This window comes from Ovis aries, chromosome 9 (assembly GCF_016772045.2).
Source record: "Ovis aries strain OAR_USU_Benz2616 breed Rambouillet chromosome 9, ARS-UI_Ramb_v3.0, whole genome shotgun sequence".
Lineage (NCBI taxonomy): Eukaryota > Metazoa > Chordata > Mammalia > Artiodactyla > Bovidae > Ovis > Ovis aries.
This window is the reverse complement of record NC_056062.1, coordinates 88,063,262-88,079,567: the sequence shown is the minus strand read 5'-3', so window position 1 is coordinate 88,079,567 and position 16,306 is coordinate 88,063,262.

Sequence of the window (16,306 nt, the reverse complement as noted above, 5' to 3'; positions counted from 1 at the left end):
GTTAGGTTTGGAAGAGTCAGATTAATCAGAAATTAAATGCCAACATCAGTTGGATCATAGAGAAGGCAAGGGAATTTCAGAAAAAGTCTACTTGTACTACATCGACTATGCTATAACCTTTGACTGTGTGTCACGACAAACTGTGGAAAATTCCTAAGAGATGGGAGTATCAGACCACTTTTCTTATTTCCTGAGAACCCTGCATATGGGTCAAGAAGTAGCAGATAGAACTGAACATGAAACAGCTGACTGGTTAAAAATTGGGAAAGGTGAACAAAAAGGCTGTATTCTGTCACCCTGCTTATTTTACTGCATAACTATTTCTGCATAATTATTAATAATTTACTGCATAATTATTTCTGCATAATTTATATGCAGATTTCCTCATGCAAAATATCAGGATGGATGAATCACAAGCTGGAATCAAGATTACTGGGAGAAATATTAACAATCTCAAATATGCAGATGAAACTACGCTAATGGTAGAAACTGAAGAGGAAATGGAAACTACGTCTCTTGACGAGGGTGAAATAGGAGGAAGAAATAGGAGAAAAAGCTGGCTTGAAACTCAACATTAAAAAACTAAGATCATGGCATCCGGTTCCATCACTTCACAGCAAATAGAAGAGTTTTAGTGGAAACAGTGACAGTTTTGATTTTCCTGGGCTCCAAAGTCACTGCAGATGGTGCCTTCAGCCATAAGATTAAAAGACACTTGCTCTTTGGAAGGAAAGCTATGACAAACCGAGACAGTGTATTAAAAAGCAGAGACATCAGTTTGCCAACAAAGGTCCGTCTAGTCAAAGCTATGTTTTCTTCAGTCAGCACTCATGTACAGATGTGAGATTTGGACCACAAAGAAAGCTGAGTGCTGAAGAGTTGATGCTTTCAAAGTGTGGTGCTGGAGATGACTCTTGAGAGTTCCTTGAACAGCAAGCAAATCAAACCAGTCAGTGCTGAAAGAAATCAACCCTGAATATTCATTGAAGGGCTGATTCTGAAGCTGAAGCTCAAGTACTTTGGCCACCTGATGTGAAGAGATGACTCACTGGAAAAGATTCTGATGCTGGAAAGATTGAAGGCAGAATGAGGAGGGTGTGGCAGAAGATGAGAGAATTAGATAGCATCACTCACTCAATGGACATGAATTTGAGCAAACTCCTGGAGATCATGAAGAACAGTGGGGCCGAGCATGCTGAGGTCCATGGGATCACAAAGGTTTGGACATGACTTAGTAACTGAAAAACAGGAAGTAACAAAAAGCATGCTTTTTGAAATTATGCCAACATTCTTAATTCTTCCTAATGATTCTATCCCTCTTTCTTCTGTATGTCCCAGTTTGAGTCTCAGTTTCTCAGTGGATACAATTGAACTACCGTCCAATTGAATCAGGTGAATTGTCATGTAAACTAAAGCCTGACCAGTCTAAGAACCAAAGTCTAAGAAAGTCCAAGGTCACATGCTTTCACCATTTGTATTTTGTCATAATCAACGTGCTATGAAAATTGTTCGAATAGGCATATGTTGGCATTAGTGGATGAAGTCACTCAGTCATGTCTGACTCTGCAACCCCATGGACTGTAGCCTACCAGGCTCCTTTGTCCATGGGATTTTTCAGGCAAGACTACTGGAGTGGGTTGTCATGTCCTATTCCAGGAGATCTACCCAACCCAGGGATTGAACCCAGGTCTCCTGCATTGTAGGTAGATGCTTTACCACCCATCTGGGCCACCAGGGAAGTCATTATGTCAGCAGTAATTTTTAATTTTGTTAAGATCTACTAAAGACATCAGGAAAGAAGCAGAATCCGGTTTAATTTTTTGTTTGTTTGTTTTATATTTGGCATTAAACACTGGCCAATATGTGAATAAAATTTATAGTCTTGCTTTTTCTTTTAGTAATTATTTTTTAATTGAAAGATAAATGCTTTACAGAATTGTGTTAGTTTCTGCCAAACATCAACATGAATCAGGAATTCTTGATGTTCATAATCTTTTTAGAGTTTCTGGGATTATGCTTCCCTTTAATTGGCTTTTCTTTGTCTAGACCAGCTATATAGGATTGAAGTGAAGTGAAGTGAAGTTGCTTAGTCGTGTCCGACTCTTTGCGACCCTGTGTATTGTAGCCTGCCAGGCTCCTCTGTCCATGGGATTTTCCAGGCAAAAATACTGGAGTGGGTTGCCAGATTGGGTTATCTGAAAACAGAAAACAAATTATTTCAATAACTTTGAAAAATGATTGCACACAAATGGAAAACATTCAGCACTTTGTAATCTAAATAGGGGCCTTCCTGGTAACTCAGTGGTAAAGAATCTGCCTGCAAATGCAGGAGATGTGGGTTCAGTCCCTGGGTCAGGAAAATATCCTGGACAAATAGATGGCAACTTACACCAGTAGTCTTGCCTGGGAAATCCCATGAACAGAGGAGCCTGGCTGGCAACAGTCCATGGGGTTGCAGAAGAGTTGGAAATAACTTAGAGACTAAATAAGAACAAATAATCTCAATATTGTGGGACACTCCTATGGATGAACAGTGGCAAGTTTTTAGTTTATCTCTTTTTTTAATTGATTTATATGCAGACTTAAATTTATAAGAAACTGAAAAAGGATTTTTAAATAGACAAGACTAATGTTTGAAAACAAGTCAAATAGCAATAATCTAGTGAATTCTTTTATAGTTAAATCTATATTATTTAACATCAGGAAACCTAAAAAAATCACAATTTATTAAGCTGAGAATGATAAATATCATAGCTTATAATGAAGGTTTTTTCAGTTAGTTTAGGTTTAGATATGTTTTGAAGCTCACATTCTTTTTTAAAAACAATCGATTATACATGTCATTAAGTTTAGGGCTTCATGTATTTTAAAATACTATGGTAACTTTAATGTCCCAATAGTAATTTTGAGGACAAGATTATTGGTAAAGCACTTAGGCAGCAAGGAGATCAAACCAGTCATTCCTACAGGAAATCAACTCTGAATATTCATTGGAAAGACAGATGCTGAACCTGAAGCTCCAATACTTTGACGACCTGATGCAGAGCCAACTCAGAAGGGGCCGATAGAGGATGAGTTTGTTGGACGACATTGCTAACTCAATAGACAAGAATTTGAGCAAACTCCAGGAGATGGTGAAGGACAAGGAAGCCTATTGTGCTGAAGTCCATGGGGTCACAAAGAGATGGACACTGTTTAGCTATTGTTAATGAGAATTAAATATTAACGTTAAAAGAAGTAGACAGGATTTTATCTACCAGAGTGCCTACTCACTTACTACCTATTTCTCATGGCAGCAAAGATGCATAATTCTCTTTTTGTTTTTATGAGGTAAAGAAACAATTTTAACTTTCCTTGGGGAAGTGGAAAGCAGATTTGAAGATTTATAGTGACTATTTCTTAAAGGCCTTCCAGGGTTATGTGCACTCTTCTGCACTCTGCATGATTTGCTAAGTTTTGTTTCACCTACTGCTTTGCTCCCTCATTTCTCAGGAAGAAGAACTCTATGTTGCAGTATTCCATCATCATCATGCTTTGTGTCTTTTCTTTGAGTATTTCTTCTTGAATTTTATGAAGTTGCCTTATTTTTATTTTTAACTCTTAAGCATCTGGAAGATCAATGATTAAATAGTCATATAAAAAGAGAATAAAAAAACTCTAAAAGCAGAGATTTGGGGTAGTCAAAAAGCAGAAAAAATGATTACAATTAATTCAATAATGGTAACAAATGCTTTGGCCATCTGTTGCAAAGAACTGACTTATTGGAAAAGGCCCTGATACTGGGAAAGATTGAACGCAGGAGGCGAAGGGGAGGACAGAGGATGAGATGACAGGATGGCATCACTGATTCAATGGACATGAGTTTGAGCAAGCTTCAGGAGTTGGTGATAGACAGGGAAGCCTGACGTGCTACAGTCCATGGAGTCACAAAGAGTGGGACATAACTGAGAGACTGAACTGAACTGGACAAACACTTAAGACTTACTATGTACAAGGCAATTAATGGGTGCTCTATTAATGTATTTAATTCTCCAAAAAAAATTGTGAGAAAATTTTCTTTCATTTAAAAGACAAGAAAACTGATTTTAAAGCCTAAATACTTTCCAACAGTCACTTGTAAATACTTTTATACATATAAGTGGTCAATTATATATTGTCTTTGCCTATATAGCTCTTGAAATATGGGAATTTTCATTTAGTATTTGTAAAATAAATACAATAGTTAACAAATTAATAAACTTTAATCAAGTTTAGAAATCAGGAGATAGAAGCTATTGAACTTTATAAATGGAATGCTAACTTTATTATTAACAAAATTAAAGGAGAATTCATGAAATATAGCAGTAGTGACCTTAGAATTCAGCCTTTGATGGTAAAGTGGGTAGTACAGAGCAATGCGGAAAGAAGACATTCCAGTTCAGTGCAGTCGCTCAGTCATGTCCGACTCTTCGCAACCCCATGAATCGCAGCACGCCAGGCCTCCCTGTCCATCATCAACTCCCGGAGTTCACTCAGACTAACGTCCATCGAGTCAGTTGATGCCATCCAGCCATCTCATCCTCTGTCATCCCCTTTTCCTCCTGCCCCCAATCCCTCCCAGCATTAGAGTCTTTTCCAATGAGTCAACTCTTCGCATGAGGTGGCCAAAGTACTAGAGTTTCAGCTTTAGCATCATTCCTTCCAAAGAACACTCAGGGTTGATCTCCTTAGAATGTACTGGTTGGATCTCCTTGCACTCCAAGGGACTCTCAAGTCTTCTCCAACACCACAGTTCAAAAGCATCAATTCTTCAGTGCTCAGCTTTCTTCACAGTCCAACTCTCACATCCATACATGACCACTGGAAAACCATAGCCTTGATTAGATGAATTTTGTTTGGCAAAGTAATGTCTCTGCTTTTCAATATGCTATCTAGGTTGGTCATAACTTTTCTTCCAAGGAGTAAGCATCTTTTAATTTCATGGCTGCAGTCACCAACTGCAGTGATTTTGGAGCCCCCTGCCCCCCCCAAAAAAATAAATAAAATAAATAAAATTTAAAAAATAATAAGAGGACATTAAGTACAATGAAATCAGGAAATTTAGATTAATCAATGTAGAAATGCTTGCTCTTACATTACAGTGACACAAACATGAACTTCTAACAGATTGAAGACTTAAATGCAAAAGCTAAAACTATGAAATGAATGGAAGAAAATATGAGATATACCTTAATGGGAAAAATGGGAGAATATCTTCATGATATAAACATATTTCACAATAAAAAATTTTGAAAACAAGCCATGAGATAATTTGCTGGATTAAATTATATCAAATTTAAGGATTTTTAAAATATTTTTTATGATAATGGTTACTATCTACATATCCATCAAAAATTTCCTAGCCTCTCCTGTAGCTAGATTTGGGAACTGTGTCTTATTTTGGGCAATGGGCTGTATGCCAAATTAACATGTGTTACTTCTGTTAAAACACACTTAGAAAATAGTATGGTTAAACCATAATTTCTATCTCCTTTTCTCTGTATCAGTGGAGATCATATTTAAAATGGTAGTGCCAACAGATGGAGACCTCTTAAACTCCTAAGTCACCACTTTGAAAGGACTCTTTGCCTGGCCAGAACTATCACAAACTTTGGATGATATTCTATGTTAAAACACTTAGATTTTGAAATCGTTCATGAATAGCCTTCTCTCTCCTGACGATTATACCCATCAACAAAGGCTAGAAGATGATCTTCTGTCTGAAACCAAAAGAAAAAATAAATGTAATATAAAATGAACTCCTAGAAGTCAACAAGAAAGGTATAAGAAATATAATAAAACCAATGAACAAAGAACAGTAATATAAAATTCAAAACACAGAATAATGAAATTTCTAACAAATATTTGATTCTAATTCACTAGGAAGTTTATCGCTGTGAATTTTAAAAATGGTAATGCTGATGACAAATATTGGATAATAGCAAGTGTTAGGTGGAAGAAATATTGAAAGTTTCATATACTTCTATTGAGAGTTTAAATAGTTGCAGTTGTTGTAGAAAGTGCTTTTTCAGAACTTAGTAAAATACTATGTGTATAATTTTGGGTCTAGAAATTCCACTCCTGGTCATGGATTCCCACCTGGTCCAGTAACTCCTTCTTGTCTGTTTGTAATAGAAGATTATCATTCTCTATGGAATGGATAAAAAAAATGCAGCAAATTAAATTATTTAATATTGTTAGTAGGTAAAAACAAAGACTATATATCTGTGCATGTGTGTGTACAGCAAAGTCATAAAAATATAATATTGTTTGAGAAATGAAATATTTAGATACAAATATCAATAGCATTTATGTTGATTTTAAAAATATGTACAATAGTATATTTAAAGGCATATATCAAATAATGGGCATATACCTATGTTGGAGGAAGCAATGGGAGTATGGCATAAGAATGAAAGAAAAGATTTTTTTTTCATCAGTGTTTTATAGTTTTCTATATATAGATCTTTTGTTTCTTTAGGTAAAAATTTTCCTAGGTATTTTATTCTTTTCATCACAATGGTGAATGGGAATGTTTCCTTGATTTCTATTTTCTCATTGTTAGTGCATGGGGATGCAAGGGATTTCTGTGTGTTAATTTTATATCCTGCAACTTTACTATAGTCATTGATTAACTCCAATAATTTTCTGGTGGTGTCTTTAGGGTTTTCTATATAGAGGCTCATGTCACCTGCAAACAGTGAGAGTTTTACTTATTTTTCAATCTGGATTCCTTTTATTCCTTTTTCTTCTCTGATTGCTGTGGCTAAAACTTCCAAAACTATGTTGAATAGTAATGGTGAGAGTGGGCACCCTTGTCTTATTCATGACTTTAGAGGAAATGCTTTCAATTTTTTGCCATTGGGGATAATGTTTGCTGTGAGTTTATGGCTTTTATTATGTTGAAGTATGTTGCTTCTATAACTGCTTTCTGGAAAGTTTTTATTATAGTGGGTGTTGAGTTTTGTCAAAGGCTTTCTCTCCATCTATTGAGATAATCATATGGTTTTTATCTTTCAGTTTGTTAATGTGGTGTACACATTGACTGATTTGCAAATACTGAAGAATCCTTGCATCCCTGCGATAAAGCCCAGTTAGTCATAATGTATGATCTTCTTAAAATGTTGTTGGATTCTGTTTGCTAGAATTTTGTTGAGGATTTTTGCATCTATGTTCATTAGTGATATTGACCTATAGTTTTCTTTTTGTTGTGGCATCTTTGATTTTGGTGTTAGGGTGGCCTCATAGAATGAATTTGGGAGTTTACCTTCCTCTGCAAGTTTCTGGAAAAGATTGAGTAGGATATGTGTTAGCTCTTCTCTAAATGTTTGGTAGAATTCACCTGTAAAGCCATCTGGTCCTGGGCTTTTGTTTGTTGGAAGGCTTCTGATTAGCTTCGATTTCTGTGCTTGTGATGGGTCTGATAAGATTTTGTATTTTTTCTGGGATCAGTTTTGGAAAGTTATACTTTTCTTAAAATCTAAATTTATTTATTTTAATTGGAGGCTAATTACTTTACAATATTGTATTGGTTTTACCATACATCAACATGAATCTGCCATGGGTATACACATGTTCCCCATCCTGAATCCCCCTCCCACATCCCTCCTCATACCATCTCTCTTGGTCATCCCAGCGCACCAGCCCCAACAATCTTGTATCCTGCATCGAACCTGGACTGGTGATTCATTTCTTATATGATATTATGCATGTTTCAACGCCATTCTCCCAAATCATCCTACCTTCTCCCTCTCCCACAGAGTCCAAAAGACTGTTCTATACATCTCTGTCTCTTTTGCTGTCTCACATACAGGGCTATCGTTACCATCTTTCTAAATTCCATATATGTGCATTAATATACTGTATTTGTGTTTTTCTTTCTGGCTTACTTCACTCTGTATAATAGGCTCCAGTTTCATCCACCTCATTAGAACTGATTCAAATGTATTCTTTTTAATGGCTGAGTAATACTCCATTGTGTATATGTACCACTGCTTGCTTATCTATTCATCTACCAATAGACATCTAGGTTGCTTCCATGTCCTGGCTATTATAAACAGTGCTGCGATGAACATTGGAGTACATGTGTCTCTTTCAAATCTGGTTTCCTCAGTGTGTATGCCCAGCAGTGGGATTGCTGGGTCATAAGGCAGTTCTATTTCCAGTTTTTAAGAAATCTCCACACTGTTCTCCATAGTGGCTGTACTAGTATGCATTCCCACCAACAGTGTAAGAGGGTTCCCTTTTCTCCACACCCTCCCCAGCATTTATTGCTTGTAGAATTTTGGATCACAGTCATTCTGACTGGTGTGAAGTGGTACCTCATTGTGGTTTTGAATTGCATTTCTCTAATAATGAGTGATGTTGAGCATCTTTTCATGTGTTTGTTAGCCATCTGTATGTCTTCTTTGGAGAAATGTCTATTTAGTTCTTTGGCCCATTTTTTGATTGGGTCGTTTATTTTTCTGGAATTGATCTGCATAAGTTGCTTGTATATTTTTGAGATTAGTTGTCAGCTGCTTCATTTGCTATTATTTTCTCCCATTCTGAAAGCTGTCTTTTCACCTTGTATATAATTTCCTTTGTTGTGCAGAAGCTTTTAATTTTAATTAGGTCCCATTTGTTTATTTTTGCTTTTATTTCCAATGTTCTGGAAGTTGGGTCATAGAGGATCCTGCTGTGATTTGTGTCAGACAGTGTTTTTCCCTATGTTCTCCTCTAGGAGTTTTATAGTTTCTGGTCTTACATTTAGATCTTTAATTCATTTTGAGTTTATTTTTGTGTATGGTGTTAGAAAGTGTTCTAGTTTCATCCTTTTACAAGTGGTTGACCAGTTTCCCCAGCACCACTTGTTAAAGAGATTGTCTTTTCTCCATTGTATATTCTCGACTCCTTTGTCAAAGATAAGGTGTCCATAAGTGCGTGGACAACTTGGAAGAAATAGACAAATTCTTAGAAAAGTACAACTTCCCAAAACTGAACCAGGAAGAAATAGAAAATCTTAATAGACTCATCACAAGCACAGAAATTGAAACTGTAATCAGAAATCTTCCAACAAACAAAAGCCCAGGTCCAGACGGCTTCACAGCTGAATTCTACCAAAAATTTAGAGAAGAGCTAACACCTATCCTACTCAAACTCTCCCATAAAATTGCAGAAGAGGGTAAACTTCCAAACTCATTCTATGAGGCCACCATCACCCTAATACCAAAACCTGACAAAGATGCCACAAAAAAAGAGAACTGCAGGCCAATATCACTGATGAACATAGATGCAAAAATCGTTAACAAAATTCTAGCAATCAGAATCCAACAACACATTAAAAAGATCATACACCATGACCAAGTGGGCTTTATCCCAGGGATGCAAGGATTCTTCAATATCCACAAATCTTTCAGTGTAATATACCACATTAACAAATTGAAAAATAAAAGCCATAGGATTATCTCAATAGATGCAGAGAAAGCCTTTAACAAAATTCAACATTCATTTATGATAAAAACTCTCCAGAAAGCAGGAATAGAAGGAACATACCTCAACATAATAAAAGCTATATATGACAAACTTACAGCAAACATTATCTTAAAAGGTGAAAAATTGAAAGCATTTCCCCTGAAGTCAGGAACAAGACAAGGGTGCCCACTTTCACCGCTACTATTCAACATAGTTCTAGAAGTTTTGCCCACAGCAATCAGAGCAGAAAAAGAAATAAAATCCAAATTGGAAAAGAAAAAGTAAAACTATCACTGTTTGCAGATGACATGATCTTCTACATAGAAAACCCTAAAGACTCCACCAGAAAATTACTAGAGCTAATCAATGAATATAGTAAAGTTGCAGGATATAAAATCAACACACAGAAATATCTTGCATTCCTATACACTAATAATGAGAAAATAGAAAGAGAAATTAAGGAAACAATTCCATTCACCATTGCAACGAAAAGAATAAAATACTTAGGAATATATCTACCTAATGAAACAAAAGACCTATATATAGAAAACTATAAAACACTGGTGAAAGAAATCAAAGGGGACACTAATAGATGGAGAAATATACCATCTTCATGGATTGAAAGAATCAATGTAGTGAAAATGAGTATACTATCCAAAGCAATCTATAGATTCTATGCGGTCCCTATCAAGCTACCAACGGTATCTTTCACAGAGCTAGAACAAATAATTTCACAATTTGTATGGAAATACAAAAAAAAACTGTAATAGCCAAAGCAATCTTGAGAAAGAAGAATGGAACTGGAGGAATCAACCTGCCTGACATCAGGCTCTACTACAAAGCCACAGTCATCAAGACAGTATGGTACTGGCACAAAGACAGAAATATAGATCAATGGAACAAAATAGAAAGCCCAGAGATAAATCCATGCACCTAAGTTATACTTTTCTAAGAAATCATACACTTCTTCCAAGTTGTCCATTTTATTGGCATATGGTTGCTGACAGTAGTCCCTTATGATCCTTTTTATTTCTGTTTTGTCTGTTGTGATTTCTCCATTATCATTTTAATTCTGTTGATTTGATTCTCCCCCCCCCCCCCCACCCCGCCACCTTTTTTTTTTTTTTTTTAATGAATCTGGCTAGCAGTTTTTCTATCTTATTTATCTTCTCAAAGAACCAGCTTTTAATTTTGTTGATTTTTTGCTATAGTTTCCTTTGTTTCTTTTTCATTTTTTTCTGCTCTGCTTCTTCTGCTGCTGCTGCTGCTGCTAAGTCACTTCAGTCGTGTCCAACTCTGTGTGATCCCAGAGACGGCAGCCCACCAGGCTCCTCCATCCCTGGGATTCTTCAGGCAAGAACACTGGAGTGGGTTGCCATTTCCTTCTCCATTTTTCTGCTCTGCTTTTTATGATTTCTTTCCTTCTACTAACTTTGGGGTTCTTCATTTCTTCTTTTTCTAGTTGCTTTAGGTGTGAAGTTATTTATTTGATTGTTGGGAGCCAGCGTGAGGAACTCCGCCCATGGCAAAGGTCATGAGGAAGGAAGCTTGGCATACACAAAGGCGTGATCAAGCCTCAAGAAACCCCCTGTTCCCGAGCATCTACCCCCAAAACCAGAGTACTTTACGGGAGCTCTCCCCCATAACCATTTCTCTCATAGAAGGAGTTAACTTGCAGCTCCAGTTAATAAAAATTCCTGGGCGTGACAAAAGTGTTTCACCTTACGAACTCTGAAGGTTCTCTGGCCTGCCTGATCAGGTTCGTCTGGCCACATGTGATTGTTTACAGCCTCCCAACCTTGAGAGGCATGAGATGTTTTAAAACTTTCTAAATACAGACTCTCTTGAGAAGTTAGAAAATTATTAGTATAGTATAGTGGGTTGATTAGAAATTATATTGGTGAAGGGCTTTTTCATTTGTCATGCCAATAATTACTGCTAATTCCCTGCCCTGGGTGTGACAAGGATGTCTCAGGTCAAACCTCTCTGCTGACAGACTAGCTTGTGTGACAACCCCTCAACCATAAACAGCACAGAGAGTTTGGAGTATTAGCGTAGGGCTTTTTTCATTGATGAGTCAATGATTGCCATCAGGCCTCCATATTCTTAGGCACCTGGGAATATATTAATCAATGTATTTGGAATATAGAAAAGGAAATATAGTAGTTTTGATGTTAGCAATACTAGACTTTTTGAATTAATGAATCTTCTCTTTTGTAATAGACCACTATACTTTGTTATAAATCACTATGTCCTTGCTATGCAAAAATGTAACTTTACCACTATCTTAAGACTAAATAGATCATAAAGGGAACATTGGTGAAGGGTTTTCATTTGTTGGGCTGATGTTTGCTGCTAAATCTCCATATTCCTGCCCTTATAATGACTATAACTAGCATATAGGAAAAAAAAAGTATTAACCTTTAAGATTAATCATGTTAAACCTTAGGTTAAGTAAATTTCTTTCTTGATTGTAACTCACTACACCCTCACCCTATAGGAATGCAACTTTATTTGGAGGGTGGTGCCTGATTTAAGAAAAAAATCACCCCTGGAAAAATAAGTTTTCTGGCTAACTGACCGGTATCAGAAAGGGCCATAAGATGTCAGCAGACCTCATGGCTAGAAGATGATGAAACTCATAAGACCTTTGTGTAATTTTATATGCTGCTAAGTCTGCTAAGTCGCGTCAGTTGTGTCCGAGCCTGCCAAGCTCCGCCATCCCTGGGATTCTTCAGGCAAGAATACTGGAGTGGGTTGCCATTTCCTTCTCCAATGCATGAAAGCGAAAAGTGAAAGTGAAGTCACTCAGTTGTGTCCAACTCTTAGCGACCCCATGGACTGTAGCCCACCAGGCTCCTCCATCCATGGGACTTTCCAGGCAAGGGTGCTGGAGTGGGGTGCCATCACCTTCTCTGAATTTTTTTTTTTTTAATATGAAGCACCTGATTTTGACAAGGGTCAGGTCTGCTGACCCCCACGTGACTCTGTATTCATCCCTATGTATAACAAAAAGGTATATAAACAAACCTGAAAAATAAAGAAATCAGATTAGTTTCTGGGAAGACTGATTCCCCCATGTCGTTTCTTTCTCACTCCCCATTTTCCTGGCTGAATTCCCATCTGGTACGAGGGTACACACCAAGCCTACTGACTTTGCCGGGGCTTCTAAGATTGGACTGGGGAGGCCTCAGTGCCTCCTCTCCCTCGGGAGAACGTAAAGACACCTGTGGCCTATGTAGGTGGTGATTAGTATTCCACGTAAACCAGTTATTCAGCCTTTTTTTCTACTACACTATCTGTTTCTAATCTCCCTCTATATCTGTAATTAAATAAGTTTTTTCCAGGAAGCCAATCCTGTCCCCACCTTCGAACTACCCTGGATCCACCAGGGCTGGAACCCGGCATTTGATTTTCTCTTGTTTCTTGAGGTTAGCTTATGTTTCTATGAAACTTCCACTTATCACTCCTTTTATTGAATCCCATAGGTTTTGGATTGTTGTGTTTTTATTTTCATTTGTTTTTATGCATATATTTTGTTTTTTTTTTTTCTTCTGTGATCTGTTGGTTATTCAAAAATGTTTTGTTTAGCCTCCAAATGTTTGTATTTTTAAGTTTTTCCCGGTAGCTGACATCTAATCTTACCACATCATGATCAGAAAAATTCTTTGAAATGATTTTCATGGATTGGAAGAATCAATATAGTGAAAACGAGTAGACTACTCAAAGCAATCTACAGATTCAATGCAATCACTATCAAGCTACCAACCGTATTTGTCACAGAACTAGAACAAACAATTTCCCAATTTGTATGGAAACACAAAAAACCTCAATAGCCAAAGTAATCTTGAGAAAGAAGAACAGAACTGGAGGAATCAACCTGCCTGACTTCAGGCTATACTACAAAGCTACAGCCATAAAGACAGCATGGTACTAGCACAAAGACAGAAATATACATCAATGGAACAAAATAAAAAGCCCAGAGATAAATCCAAGCACGTATGGACACCTTAACTTTGATGGAGGCAAAAATATACAATGGATAAAAGACAATTTCTTTAACAAGGGGTGCTGGGAAAACTGGTCAACCACCTGTAAAAGAATGAAACTAGAACACTTTCTAACACCACACAAAAATAAACTTAAAATGGATTAAAGATCTAAATGCAAGATGAGAAACTATAAAACTCCTAGAGGAAAGCATTGGCAGAACACCCTCTGACATAAATCATATAAATCCTCTATGATCCACCTTGAGTATGGAAATAAAAGCAAATATAAACAAATGATACCTAATTAAAAGCTTTTGCACAATGAGACTGTAAGCAAGGTAAAAAGATAGCTTTAAGAGTGGGAGAAAATAATAGCAAGTGAAGTAACTGACAAAGAACTAACTCAAAAATATACAAGCAGGTCATGAAGCTCAATACCAGAAAAATAAATGACTCAATCAAAAAATGGCCCCAGAAACTAAAAGACATTTCTCCAAAGAAGACATAGATGGCTAACAAACACATGGAAAGATGCTCAACATCACTGCTTATCAGAGAAATGCAAATCAATTCCACAGTGAGGTACCATCTCATGCTGGTGAGAATGTCTGCTATCAAAAAGTCTACACACAATGAATGCTGGAGAGAGTGTGGAGAAAAGGGAACGCTTTACACTATTGATGGGAATGCAAACTAGTGCAGCCACTATGGAGAACAGTGTGGAGATTCCTTAAATAACTGGAAATAGAACTGCCATATGACCCAGCAATCCCACTGCTGGGCTTACACACCGAGGAAACTAGAATTGAAAGAGACAAGCATACCTCAATGTTCACCACAGCACTGTTTATAATAGCCAGGACATGGAAGCAACCTAGATGTCCATCGGCAGATGAATGGATAAGAAAGTGTGATACATATGCACAATGGAATATTACTCAGCTATTAAAAAGAAACCATTTGAGTCAGTTCTAATGAGGTGGATTAAACTGGAGCCTCTTATACAGAGTGAAATAAGTCAGAAAGAAAAATACCAATAGAGTATATTAATGCATTTATATGGAATCTAGAAAGATGGTAACGACAACCCTATATGCAAGACAGCAAAAGAAACACAGATATAAAAAGAGACTTTTGGACTCTGTGGAAGAAGGTGAGGGTGGGATGATTTGAGAGAATAGCATTGAAACATGTATATTATCATATGTGAAATATATGACCAGTCCAAGTTTGATGCAGGAAGCAGGGCCCTCAAAGCCAGTGTACTGGGACAACCCAGAGGGATGGGGTTGGGAGGGAAGGGGGAGGGGGTTTTGGGATGGAGGGGGAACACATGTATACCCACAGCTGATTCATATCATTGTATGCGAAAATCACCACAATATTGTAAAGTAATTAGCCTCCAATTAAAGTTCAGTTCAGTTCAATCGCTCACTCATGTCTGACTCTTTGTGACCCCATGGACTGCAGCATGCCAGGCTTCCCTGTCCATCATCAACTCCTGGAACTTACTCAAACTCATGTCCATCGAGTTGATAATACCATCCAACCATCTCATCATTTGTTGTCCCCTTCTCCCCCTGCCTTCAATCTTTCCCAGCATCAGGGTCTTTTCCAATGAGTCAGTTCTTCACATTGGGTGGCCAAAGTATTGGAGTTTCAGCTTCAGCATCAGTCATTCCAATGAACATTCAGGACTGATTTCCAATTAAAGTTCATTAATTTAAAAAAGAAGAAAAGAAGTTCTTGACTTAAATAAAAATGATAATACAGTATGAGTTGGAAAACATGATTAACTCAACACTCTGCAAGTGAAGCCAAAGAGAAAAGAGATAATAAAGTACTGGGGAAATGAGAGTAATAAGAAGAATTAAGAAATTCCCAACTGTGACCTTCACTGAAACGTTTGATTTTTAGCCTTATGAAAATAATATGAAAAAGAATGCCAATTAGTGCAAAAACAGTCAAAAAAATAAGTCCTATTTGACCCAAATTCTTATTCTGATGTCTGAAGCACAAAAAGAAAGTCACTTATTATTCCTTGTAGTTCTATGTACAATAATTTTATTGAATCAGGCTTCAACATTATGAAAAGTCATGAAGAAATATTTCTGTTCTTTAAAGTGTTTCTCTTTTTCTTGTAAAATCACAACGCCAAGAGAGAGAAAAATACTTTTAATGCCATGCAAGATAAACTGGTATTAAACATCGCTTTCTTTGGCAAGGCTTATTTGTAGTAGATTTTCATATGTTTATTAAAATGGAAGTACAAATCCTACAGAGTCACCCACACAAAATAAACCAGCTTGCATGATGACATAAGGAAATACAGTATGAGACAGTACGTGGGTATAATTTTGTTCAGACATTCAGTAAAACAATCACCACAGGAAGTACAGCTGAGATTGGAATCCAAGTTCATAAATCCTCAGGCTTCCTAATGGCATCTTAAATAGTTTTGCATGCTAAGTAAAAATAAAGGGACAAGCCCATATTTTATAACCTTTTGTGAATCTAACATTGCTTATGTGTTGCAGTAAATTTGTGACAATTTTATGGACAATACACAGTAAGATTTGTGACAACAGTCAATAACAAAAGTTTTTATTCTAAACAGTTTGCTGATTTTCAAAAGAGCCTTTTGAACGTGAAACTATATATGCTCATTTCTGTTTAGCTTTAGGTCAAGAAAAGGTCATTTTATAGGAGTTATGGTTGATTATATGTTAACATTCACAAGAAACAGACTATGGCTATTTTAGAATCAAAATTACAGTTATATGAAATGATAATGTAGCTATATTGGGAAACATAATTAAACTACCTTTGTGCTTTGAATGATA